Source organism: Pseudophryne corroboree, chromosome 8 (assembly GCF_028390025.1).
Source record: "Pseudophryne corroboree isolate aPseCor3 chromosome 8, aPseCor3.hap2, whole genome shotgun sequence".
In the NCBI taxonomy this organism is placed as follows: Eukaryota; Metazoa; Chordata; class Amphibia; order Anura; family Myobatrachidae; genus Pseudophryne; species Pseudophryne corroboree.
In genome coordinates this window covers 115466534-115474117 of record NC_086451.1, presented here as the reverse complement: position 1 = coordinate 115474117, position 7584 = coordinate 115466534, and the positions used below count along the sequence as shown (strand labels likewise).

Below are 7584 nucleotides of genomic sequence, written 5' to 3'. Positions count from 1 at the left end.
AGTGCCACTCCTAGATGGGCCAGGTGTTTGTGTCGGCCACTAGGGTCGCTTAGCTTACTCACACAGCTACCTCATTGCGCCTCTTTTTTTCTTTGCGTCATGTGCTGTTTGGGGAGTGTTTTTTGGAAGGGCCATCCTGCGTGACACTGCAGTGCCACTCCTAGATGGGCCAGGTGTTTGTGTCGGCCACTAGGGTCGCTTAGCTTACTCACACAGCTACCTCATTGCGCCTCTTTTTTTCTTTGCGTCATGTGCTGTTTGGGGAGTGTTTTTTGGAAGGGCCATCCTGCGTGACACTGCAGTGCCACTCCTAGATGGGCCAGGTGTTTGTGTCGGCCACTTGGGTCGCTTAGCTTAGTCATCCAGCGACCTCGGTGCAAATTTTAGGACTAAAAATAATATTGTGAGGTGTGAGGTGTTCAGAATAGACTGAAAATGAGTGGAAATTATGGTTTTTGAGGTTAATAATACTTTGCGATCAAAATGACCCCCAAATTCTATGATTTAAGCTGTTTTTTAGAGTTTTTTGAAAAAAACACCCGAATCCAAAACACACCCGAATCCGACAGAAAAAATTCGGTGAGGTTTTGCCAAAACGCGGTCGAACCCAAAACACGGCCGCGGTACCGAACCCAAAACCAAAACACAAAACCCGAAAAATTTCAAGTGCACATCTCTAGTTTAGACCATGTTTTATCAATAAATGTGATCTATTTTCGTATTAGCTAATTTATGGTCCCTAGCTTGGCCTATACTGGACAATAGACAAACCAGTTTTATGATTGCCAAAGATATTCTGAAGCTTGATTTCAATCTAACTGTATGCACACCTGTGAATTCCAGAATTTAAGTGACCAAAAGAGTACTCAGTCACATACTTATTATCATTTCTGGCCTAAAACCTGTTCTCTACACAATGACTCACACAAATACAAAACATTATTTCTTAAATCATCTAAACATTACCTCATATGTTCAAACCTATTTCAAACCTATTTAATCTATTTCTTACTATAAAATATATTCACTGTACTATTCACTATGGTTAAAATCACCTTTTATCATTAATTAATTATATTTTAATTCAGACAATATCCATTACCCTAATATTATATTAATTGCGGACAATTACCCATATGGCAACACTGAACATGGAGAAGGGGGCACATTTTTGGAGGCTTTGGCCCATAGTTTTTCAGTTTGTCCAGTAATGTGGTAATTAATAATTATATATTTGCTTGGTTGAAGGCCGTTCTGTTCCACACCAATATACAGTAGGAGTGGAGGTGAAAGCCTGTGTGTTGTTCCTGATTGTGTGTGCCTCTCTACTTTTTAATCACCTTCTTGACATGGTCCTCTTCCTCTTGGCTCTTCTCATAATGTGAAAAGTCATCAAAGAAGGAGGTGGTATGTTTGTAGCTAGCTATGATTCTGAGAACTTGGCAAGCTTTTTCCAGGGGAACCACCTGTCGCTGAAATGATGGGTTTATTAAACTGTGCATGTCTTGTTTGAACAACATATGGATGGGCGGGAGGGTGGTTCCCAAGACAATTCCATCTTGCACCTCTTTTTTTTTTTTTTTTATTGATGTGCTCTTTGGGGCCTATTTTTTAAAACTGCCATCCTGTCTGCCACTGCAGTGCCACTCCTAGATGGGCCAGGTGTTTGTGCCGCTCACTTGTGTCGCTTAGCTTAGTCATCCAGCGACCTCAGTGCAACCTTTTGGCCTAAAAACAATATTGTGAGGTGTTCAGACTGGAAATGAGTGGAAATTAATGCAATTGAGTTTAATAATACTGTAGGATCAAAATTACTCCCAAATTCTGTGATTTTAGCTGTTTTAATGTTTTTTTTTTCTTCAAAAATCATCCAGATCCAAAACCAAAACCCGAAAGGGTAGTTTTGGCAAAATCAATCCAGATCCAAAACACGAGCGGGAATCCAGATCCACAACCAAAACACAAAACCCGAAAAGTGTCCGCCGCACATCTCTAGTTCACACAATGAATTGCTGAAGCAAAGATTGATTTATTAACCAGGCAGAATGCAGTATGCTGGTCAACACAGGGTTAATTTAGCAGGAACATACAATATGATAGATCTAGTCTGGAGAAGGTTGATGCAGATGGTGTGCGATATCTCGAGCACACACCTATACATAAACACAATGGTGGCAGTAGAGTGAAAATAGTGGTGATGACACACTGGTGTATATATGTACTGCAGTTTGTTGTATGGAGCAGCCTGTCTGTAGACATTCAAAGGCACATCCTAATCCTTTTGAGGATCCACAAGAAAGACGTGCAGTAAAAGTGTGTCCATGTCATGCAACCATGCGACCCAACTATGTCCTCCAGCTTTCAATAAGGAAATCTGTTCTGCTCATGCACAGACAGATCCCTCTGGCTCTCTGCACCCCACACCCATGCAGTGATGTGGCAATTTGCGACTGCCAACATCACTGCCGGAGAGGTTCCCCAGAGTGCCATGCGAACAGCTTTCTAGAGAACATGTGCCAGGGACAAAAGTGCAAGGAGGGGAACTTAGTGGAGTGAATATAGGGGGTAATTCAGACCTGATCATAGCAGCAAATTTGTTAGCAGTTGGGCAAAACTAGAGATGAGCGGGTTCGGTTCTCAGAGAACCGAACCGTACCGAACTTCATGCTCTGAACCTGGTTCCGACCCCGGATCGGGTTTTCTCGCCTGACTTGGAAACCCGAACGAGGCAAAACGTCGTCATCCTGCTGTCGGATTCTCGCAGGATTTCAATTCCATATAAGGAGCCGCACGTCCCCGCCATTTTCACTCTGGCATTGGAGAGTGTACAGAGAGGACGTGTCTCCGTTTTCTCAGTGTCCGTGGCTTGTGCTGAATCTGTCCAGTCACAGTGCTTGTGTCCTCTGCTGCCACATGTCCAGTGCTTCTCTATAGGGTGATCTGTTGTGCTGCATCAGTCCAGGGGGGTCTATTGTGCTGCATCAGTCCAGTCACAGTGGTGGTGTCCTCTGCTGCCATATGTCCAGTGCTGCTGTTTAATAAGTCCCTTACAGTGTTGCTGTGTTGTGCTGCATCAGACCAGTGGTAGTGTCCTGGGCATCAGTCAGTCCAGTGACCATTCACAGTGGTGGTGTCCTCTGCTGCTGTATAATAATTACCTTACAGTGTTGCTGTGTTGTGCTGCAGCAGACCAGTGGTAGTGTCCTGACCATCAGCCATCAGTCATTCCTGTGCCGCATATTGTGTTATATAACTCCAGAAAAATAATGGAATACAAACATTTGAAGGATAAAATAGGGAAAGATCAAGAACCATTTCCTCCTAGTGCTGAAGCTGCTGCCACTAGCCATGACATAGATGATGAAATGCCATCAACGTCGTCTGCCAAGGCCGATGCCCAATGTGATAGTAGAGGGCATGTAAAATCCAAAAAGCCAAAGTTCAGTAAAAAGACTCCAAAAAAATAAATTTAAATGGTCTGAGGAGAAACGTAAACTTAAGACTAGACAAAGGGGGATCGGGCACCGGTCCAAATAGTGCTGTATTGATACTGTAGAACCAAAATTTGGACAATTAAACACTCCAAAATAGGAAAAAGAAGAAAAAACAAAACCTGTTTTTTACTTAAATAGATAACGTTGTCCTGCTTGGTGGTGCGCCCAGAGCCAGAGATTACATATGCTTGAAAAGAGGGAGAAAAAGAAGGCTCTTGTGTGGGCGCACTCTTGGAAGGAAGGAAAATTCCTATGACATATAGAAAAAGATACTTAAAACATAACTTTTAATGCTGTCATTTATGATGAAATTACCCATTTAAATGATCCATATCAGAGAAAAAAATGTGATAATTAGAGTTTTTAAAATGTTCTGGTCTGCTTAATCACAATTAGTGATTAGAATGGTTGTAGACATTGGATCGTCTTACCCCCATTTCCCCTGACCAGTACAGAAAATCTGTATTGATGGAACCAAGGAGTGGTCATAAGATAATTTGATAAGTACGTCCCACTAGGGCTACTTAATTCAAAGATAGGTAGTCTCCTGCATTCAACAGAACCTGACTTTCTGACGTATGCCACAAAAGTTGGTCGTAAGCCTCAAAAGAAGAAGCACGAGTAAGTGGTGATACTGCTGTTGGCGTCGCAATTCACATATGGAGGGAAATGATCCCTGCTCTACAACACCGGGTATTCGCAGGAAGTCTCCTCTCCTGGTACTAACCCAGCTCAACGCTGTTTGGCTTCCAAGATCAGACGAGATCGGGCATTGGCAGTGTGGTATGATAGTAGAGAATTTTTTGTGATAGTACACCAATGAGAGTGCACCTATATAGGAAAATGGAAAAAAGAGGAAGAAAAAGAGAGAGAAAAAGAGAGAAAACAAAATGAAATGAAAATAGTATACACAAGAAAAAAAGGAATGAATTAGTATAGTACAAATGGGTGGATCTGCTTTCTGCGTTAGACACAGCTCATCAAATCCCACATCTGTGGTATTGTGCTCCGTGAATCGCAGATGAGAGTCCACGAAACAATAGTGAGGTATAAGCAAGAGGTATGAAAAATATGATTAGTTAAATTATCAAAAAATTGTCACGAACAACTAATGGGAAATTGGGGTAAAATGATATTGCATGTGTCCTCAGAGACATCCTCATGATATTTAGGCTAAATATAGCAATTCAAGAAACATGTTGAGGCTCACAATAAATAAGATAATTTTAGGACAATATACTAGTCTCTGCTGGTAAGAACTCAGCATACCAGTATGAATTCATTACCAGATGTTAGTTTTTAGGAAAATCAGAAAAGAAGGAAAGAGATGAAAGAAGGATTTTATACTATATAGGTTTTGTTTTTAGACAGTAGCGCTATAGCAGAAGAACTGTGTACATGCTACACAGGTCCAATCACATAGGATAGAATAAAGCAAATTACTAGGTGCGCATTAAAGGTTGCTGTCTGTGCAGAATATACATAGATCAGTAGTGGGCTTGCGGTCACCAACACTCTGACAAAAGATATATCTGTGTGCTACACAGATCTAACCACGTACTGTATAATCAAGCATTTAGATAAATGCACATAATGTGTTGCTGTCTGTGCATCGCTGTATACAGGACAGTAGTGGGTCCAATCACATATGATAGAGATTAATAAATGTGCATAAAAGGTTGCTGTCTGTGCAGAATATACACAGAACAGCAGCAGACTTGCAGTCACCAGCACTATACCAAAAATATCTATGTGTGCTAAACAGAACTAATCACATACTGTCTAGTAAAACACATGTAAAAAATGTGTTGCTGTCTGTGCAGGATATATACAGAACAGCAGTAGGCTTACGGTCACCAAGATTTGAAAGAGAAGGCAGGTTAGGGCATTGTCATGTGCCCAGGCAGGAGCTGAAGAATCACTCTGTGTGTGGTCCCCCTCATGGAAAACGCGTTTCGCCCTATGCGGGCTTGTTCACTTCCGGGTTAGAGGGGTGTATGGGAAATGAAGTGAACAAGCCCGCATAGGGCGAAACGCGTTTTCCATGAGGGGGACCACACACGGAGTGATTCTTCAGCTCCTGCCTGGGCACATGACAATGCCCTAACCTGCCTTCTCTTTCAAATCTTGGTGACCGTAAGCCTACTGCTGTTCTGTATATATCCTGCACAGACAGCAACACATTTTTTACATATGTTTTACTAGACAGTATGTGATTAGTTCTGTTTAGCACACATAGATATTTTTGGTATAGTGCTGGTGACTGCAAGTCTGCTGCTGTTCTGTGTATATTCTGCACAGACAGCAACCTTTTATGCACATTTATTAATCTCTATCATATGTGATTGGACCCACTACTGTCCTGTATACAGCGTGCACAGACAGCAACACATTATGTGCATTTATCTACATGCTTGATTATACAGTACGTGGTTAGATCTGTGTAGCACACAGATATATTTTTTGTCAGAGTGTTGGTGACCGCAAGCCCACTACTGATCTATGTATATTCTGCACAGACAGCAACCTTTGATGCGCACCTAGTAATTTGCTTTATTCTATCCTATGTGATTGGACCTGTGTAGCATGTACACAGTTCTTCTGCTATAGCGCTACTGTCTAAAAACAAAACCTATATAGTATAAAATCCTTCTTTCATCTCTTTCCTTTTCTGATTTTCCTAAAAACTAACATCTGGTAATGAATTTATACTGGTATGCTGAGTTCTTACCAGCAGAGACAAGTATATTGTCCTAAAATTATCTTATTTATTGTGAGCCTCAACATGTTTCTTGAATTGCTATATTTAGCCTAAATATCATGAGGATGTCTCTGAGGACACATGCAATATAATTTTACCCCAATTTCCCATTAGTTGTTCGTGACAATTTTTTGATAATTTAACTAATCATATTTTTCATACCTCTTGCTTATACCTCACTATTGTTTCGTGGACTCTCATCTGCGATTCACGGAGCACAATACCACAGATGTGGGATTTGATGAGCTGTGTCTAACGCAGAAAGCAGATCCACCCATTTGTACTATACTAATTCATTCCTTTTTTCTTGTGTATACTATTTTCATTTCATTTTGTTTTCTCTCTTTTTCTCTTTTTCTTCCTCTTTTTTTCCATTTTCCTATATAGGTGCACTCTCATTGGTGTACTATCACAAAAAATTCTCTACTATCATACCACGCTGCCAATGCCCGATCTCGTCTGATCTTGGAAGCCAAACAGCGTTGGGCCGGGTTAGTACCAGGAGAGGAGACTTCCTGCGAATACCCGGTGTTGTAGTGCAGGGATCATTTCCCTCCATATGTGAATTGCGACGCCAACAGCAGTATCACCACTTACTCTTGCTTCTTCTTCTTCTTTTGAGGCTTACGACCAACTTTTGTGGCATACGTCAGAAAGTCAGGTTCTGTTGAATGCAGGAGACTACCTATCTTTGAATTAAGTAGCCCTAGTGGGACGTACTTATCAAATTATCTTATGACCACTCCTTGGTTCCATCAATACAGATTTTCTGTACTGGTCAGGGGAAATGGGGGTAAGACGATCCAATGTCTACAACCATTCTAATCACTAATTGTGATTAAACAGACCAGAACATTTTAAAAACTCTATCACATTTTTTTCTCTGATATGGATCATTTATATGGGTAATTTCATCATAAATGACAGCATTAAAAGTTATGTTTTAAGTATCTTTTTCTATATGTCATAGGAATTTTCCTTCCTTTCAAGAGTGCGCCCACACAAGAGCCTTCTTTTTCTCCCTCTTTTCGAGAAACGTAAACTTGCCAATACAGTATGCCATTGACGACACGGAGTAACAAGGAACGGCTGAGGCCCTGGCCTATGTTGACTAGTGGTTCAGCTTCACATGACGATGGAAGCCCTCATAACTGAGGCCTTGACACTTATGTTGGTGTTAAACGTGCGTCCGGTATCCGCCATTAGTGCAGTGGGATTTAGACAATTGATGGAGGTATTGTGTCCCCGGTACCAAATCCCATCTAGATTCCATTTCACTAGGCAGACGATAGCGAGATTTTGCCATTTAATTCCAGTGATTTGGATGTA

At 41.3% G+C, this 7584-nt stretch overlaps 2 pseudogenes; one reads left to right on the top strand and one right to left on the bottom strand.

Moving 5' to 3' along the window:
- Nucleotides 1-4172: 4172 nt before the first annotated feature.
- LOC134953710 (5S ribosomal RNA) lies at nt 4173-4291 on the bottom strand (annotated as a pseudogene).
- A 2385-nt stretch (nt 4292-6676) lies between these two features.
- On the top strand, nt 6677-6795 carry LOC134950220 (5S ribosomal RNA; annotated as a pseudogene).
- The last annotated feature ends 789 nt before the right edge of the window (nt 6796-7584 follow it).